The following is a 6,000-nucleotide window of genomic DNA, read 5'->3' as shown; positions in this document are numbered from 1 at the left end:
CACAATAAATGTCTTCAACAACAATAACAAACAACATAAAAATAAATAATTCGAATTAGAATTCAAATTAGACAATAAACTTTCAAAAGCATTAAAATTAAGATCTCTGGAAGTGAAAGGAATAGACTGAGTAGAATTCAAATTAGACAATGAATTTTCAAAAACATCAAAATTAAGATCCCTGCAAGTGAAAGGAATATGAGAATGAAAAAATAATGGTGGCAAAGGAACTGTTTTAGGTTTAAGGCGACGAATTTTTCTTGTTATAGTGAAATCTGATGGAGAGAAATGGTCTTAACAGACATGACATGTTTTGATAGAAGGATTAATATTACAAATTGACAAATTGAACGCCATACCAAATTTAATTTAGAATCGGAAGTGATTAAAAAACGATTTATTTTTAAAATTAGGATTATGAACATCACTATAATATGTATTGAAACATAGTATAATATATACTGAAACACATTTTGACAAAGTAACCACACAGAGATTGAGGCTCAGAACTCATGGCTGAATTTTATAAAATTATAAAATAAAATCACAGAAAAAAAATTCTATATTTTGACAAAATTATCTAATTCTCATTGATCGAACCTTTCCCATGTAGTTGGAAGCTAGAATACCCACTTTTAATAATAAAAATTGGAAAAAATCTAAGAATGTAGAAAATATACATTGATTTTTGAAACATTAAAATTTTAAATAGTTTAATATATTTTATGTTTTGATACTTACTTATATATTTAAATAATTAGCTTAATTTTTTGATTTATTTGATTTATAGAATTATTACAATGATTGATTGATGATGAATAATCTATTTAAATTATTTTTAAAGGATAGATTTAAACATCTGAACAATAAAAAATATAAAAATATGAAAAAATGTTTCGAAAATATACATTGATTTTAATAATTAAAATATTTAAATTTAATAGCAAATTTTAATATTATTTTTTATTATAGATTTATTAGATATATTTGAAAATATAAATAATTGAATTGTTTTCAATAATAATTTATTTTAATTGAAAGTTAAAAGAAAGATCTTAAAAAGTTTAAACATATATCAGGTCAATAAAAAATGTAAAAATATGGAATAATCTATTGATTTATAAAAATTGATTGTCGAAACACTCAAATTGGGGCAACTTGTAGTACGAGAAGTTTCCAAAGACTGTGCAACACCAACAGGAAGTGATGTTGGATCATCCAGTTGGAAACATAGGTAGTTTATTAATAAATTCATTGTTTTGGGTAAATTTTAAATAAATTGTTTTTTTCGGTTCCTGAAACGTCGAGAACCAGAAAAGAAAAACTTTTAACAAACGAACGAAGTTCATTGCACTGAAGAATAAAAAACTTCAAGAATTAAATAAATAAAAAATTAAATTAATATCAAAATACATTTTTTTATCCTATTTTTTTTATTTATTTTGAATAATGACATTTGTTAAGGTACATAACGGGTCTATGAGTCTGAAATTTTTGAATGTGCATATGAATTGCGTAATAAACAGATCGTTTGTCTATTTCTTTCATCATTCGAGGGTCTTTGGTGTCTGGATCAATGTCGTCGTACATTCTAGCTCTTCTACGTGTCGGATCCGCAATCATATTCCTTGTTTCCCACATTTGTTCCTCGATCTCGTTATATAATTGATTAAACTCTTCAATTGGGGTGTTTGCTTCACCCTGCCTCCTTATCTTATCATTTGTTACTTCCTTTACGTATACCATAGATCGCCTGTCTATTTCGTTCATGATTCGGTGGTCTTTGGTGTCTGGATTAATGTCGTCCAACACTCCAACTTTTCTAGGTGTTGCGTCCGCACTTGTCTTCTTTCTTTTACACACTTGTTCCTCTTTAATTACAGTGTTTGCTTCACTCCGCCTCCTTTTCTTATTATCTACTACTTCTTTCAGATATGTGTCACTACGTGATCTCGAAGGATTTTCTTCACCACAATTTCTTCTCCTTGGATAGAAATTATATTCTCTTCTCATAGGAGAGTTTCTATGGTTCCTCCTCATAGGTGATATTTCTCTACTCAAAGGTGACAATCTTCTTCTATTTTCTCTTCTCAGGGGAGACAACCGTCTTCTATTTTCTCTTCTCAGGGGAGATAATCTTCTGATGTGTTCTCTTCTTATATGAGTCATTGGAGACGGTTTCTTAGACGCCTTAGGTATCGAGTACTCATTGAGAAGACGAGATCCATTTTCTTTGGAAGCAGCTGCTTTCATCCGCTTAAAACATTCGGGTCTCTTGAATATTTTAGTTTCTTTTAGTGTTGGCACAGACTGTAATAAATTTGAAGCCATGTTAAATGAAAATATGTGGGTAGTTTAATTTAAACTGTGAATATTTCAAACATCATTGAGTATTTAAATATTATTTATTACCTGGAACAACATTAGTTTAACAAAGTATTATGTTAATCTTTTACCTATACAATTTTTTGTAAGATTAATTGTTAATTTTTTTCCCTTTCCTTTGACAAGCTAGGTCAATAAGACTAATTTCAACAAAATTTAATTACATCAGATACTTCCAATTATAATGTTTAATATTACTGTGTATTATTCATTTTTTAAATATTAAACATTATAACTGGAAGTATCTGATGTAATTCAATTTTGTTGAAATTAGTCTTATTGAACTAGCTTGTCAATTATACATTTTCATTAAAAGAAATGAAATGTCATAAATGCATATATTCATATTCTTGAACTGGCATAGTTTAATTATCTAAACAAACTCAACAATTTTTAGAGAATTACTGTAAAACGATGGATCTAAAATTATTCAACACAAATAGCAATGGCAGGAGGCCATTGCCAAACGATATCCAAAGGGAGCAACTGGTTCATATTTACACAAGAAATGGATTCCACAAAATGACAAATGCGGCTAGAGACTTTGGGGTGTCCACTTCTACCAAAAGGTGTGTACTACATGGAGAAGGATTCCATAATAGAAGTCCTGCACAGAAAGAAGCCCTAAATGAGGTGGATAAACGTGTGAAACTGGAATTTTGACAGGAATTTTTAAATTTTAACTGGCAAAATACCATATTTTCTGATGAAAAATGTATTCCCTCTACCCTGAATGTGTGGGGGTGGATGAGCGATGCAGGTCCAGGCCAACTGATTGTTCTGCCATCCAGAGCAAATTCTGATAATTATTTGGAGGTTTTTAATAACGTCATCTGCCGCCCGTTCGTACACTTTACCCGGCCGGTGATGTGGAGGTAATTAATTTCGTTGACGACAATTGCCCCATACATCGAGCTCGTATTGTGAGGAAGTGGTTTGCGGCCACAGATAAACAGAATACCATGGCCCCCTAGGTCACCGGATCTTAACCCATGGCTCATGGTGCAAATGTGGGTGAACCACAACGAACGGAGGGCTGGGGACCTGTTTCAGCACAGCCTCCACATATGCGAAGATTTACGAAGATGAAACTGTTGCTCCAATATGATGAATTCAATGAGGGATCGATTTGAAGCCGTAATAGTCGCTTGGGTGGCTACACAAGATTTTAATTTTGTTATATTATTAATATATTTATTTAATAAAATTTATATATTTTAAATTTTTCTTTATATTTAGTTATTTTATTTCATCTATTAATCTATACATATAAATAATATTGGAGTGTCTGTTTGCAATATTGAAATAGCCGTTTTTTACATGTATATAAATATAAATACGGTACGTACACCAGAATAACATATTTTACAATTTCTGTCTGCCTGTTTGTTCCGGCTAATCTCTGAAATGGCTGGACCGAATTTGATGGGACTTTTATTGACAGGTAGCTGATGTAACAAGGAGTAACTTAGGCTACTTTTACTTTAGAAAAATTATTTTATTGTAGAAAAATAAAGTAATGCTGCAATGTCAAGGTACTGTCCAGTACCACTAGCAACTCACGCGCATGCCACCACTGGGCCGTCACGTCGGGCGCCTCCCACCAACGATTCATTGAAAGTTTGATTTGATTGACAGGTATCTTTTATAATTCCACCAATCCGTTCTTCTTATCTTAATTCAAAATATTTTGTTTCATTTTAACTGCTTTCCTTTTTTACCTTTAAGTAATAATTATAAATTAAGTACATTTGTGTACAATATTCAGATTTACATTGAAATTGATAAATTACTTATAGGTTATTTTATTTAGTTTACTAACATAGATAGTTGTTTTTTTCTAATATTTAGTTATGCCTAAAAGAAAGTCAAATCTCTCTAAAATCATGAGAAAGGCCAAAAGCCAAAGATTGCAACGTGAAAATGAATCTGAACAAGATAGGGAAAGTTGTCTTACATATTATAGATTACGGATGTCCATGTCTAGGTCGAATGAGAGTAGTTCTGAAAGGAATGAATAATTACAATTAGATAGAACGCGTCATTCATTGTTAAGTACTCAAGAATCTTTGGAATCTCGAGATCATCATTTAGAAAACGATCGTATTCAACACGCAATCTCGCGAAGTCTATAATCATCTCAGTCTAGAGAGCAAAGATTAGAGAATCATCGTCGTCATCACCAAAATCAACGTGAATTGGAAAGTCAAGAACAGCATGACATCCGTGTTTCAGAACAATGCGATCGATATCATGAGTCACAAAGACAAAAAATCGGGCGCATATCTCAGCTACGTGAAAGTGTGAGTATCATTCGTCAATCATAAACGAATTTTGATCGAGAAAGGCGTCTGGATAGTGCTAGACAAACGACACGTGCTCTACGGGATATTGAAACTGAAGCAAACCGACGACAACGACTAAATAATGACCAAATAAGAAGAACTAATAGACGTAATATTGCATGGCGAGAAAAGCATAATAGTGGGTTCAACTATGATGCCCAAATAAATTATTCTGCTGCGTCTGAGATAGGCCCTATGAATGTATGTTGCAACTACTGTAAAGCATTAAGGTGGAAAGATGAGTCAAAAGGCATTCTATTCAACTGCCATCTGATCCACAATTATTTAATCAATACTTAGTTGACGTATATGCTAAAATCGAAACAGAACGGCTTATTTTTATACCAGACGAAGTGGCGTGTACAGCCAGTATCAAATATAAATGCACAAAATATATTATAAATCATACGATATAAATTTAAATAATAATTTTATAATAATATAATTACACTTCTATTCAAAAAATTTTAAATTTACAGAAGTGTTCTACAATTATTGCGTTAAGATGGTCACACAAAATTGTTACTTACTAAAATACAAATAAATGTAAATGTTGGGGATAATTTATGCTACCTCGCTTGTTCAGGTCGAAACGAAACTCGACCTTAGGGTGGTAATGCCATTCTGCAGCCAACTGTACTATCGGATGCATAAGTGATCTGCCACTTTCCGAAGCGCTTGAACTCGACCGTCACATTCTGTTGCCGTGCATCGTTTTGGTTCAAAAACTGAATTAGTATAAGTTTTGACACTGTCTGAAGTGTATCGAAATTACAGAATAACATTTTATACTATAAATAGGACTACAAGGATTGAAATAGACGAAATTATTAATTAATTTTAGCTTTAGGTAATTCAAAAAATATTTTTTGAGTTTTATTGAAATTGTTGTATTACAATATTTAAAGCGATTAAATAATTAACAAATATTAAAATAATCTTAATTAATATTATTTTGAATTACGTAAAACGTAAAATAGTGCATATTAAAACATTTTAAATGTTATGAACAAATATAATAAAAAAGATCGAGTGATTAGAAATTGTTCGTGCCTATGAGTTGAAATTTAACGATATACGACAATTGCTTAAATGTTATCAGTATGTAATGTTCTATTTAATAATAATGGTAAATTGTTAATTATATTTACTCTTATGCTGTTAAATAAATAGTTAACAGTCATGAATCACAACACCCAGTTACTTTTCTAAAACTTTATTTTATGGACAATTTTGCTATTAATTTCTTTATGTAGATTAAAATTAAAAC

The sequence above is a fragment of the Aethina tumida genome, chromosome 6 (genome assembly GCF_024364675.1).
Source record: "Aethina tumida isolate Nest 87 chromosome 6, icAetTumi1.1, whole genome shotgun sequence".
In the NCBI taxonomy this organism is placed as follows: Eukaryota; Metazoa; Arthropoda; class Insecta; order Coleoptera; family Nitidulidae; genus Aethina; species Aethina tumida.
The sequence above is the reverse complement of the archived record's forward strand: the minus strand, read 5'-3'. Positions refer to the sequence as shown.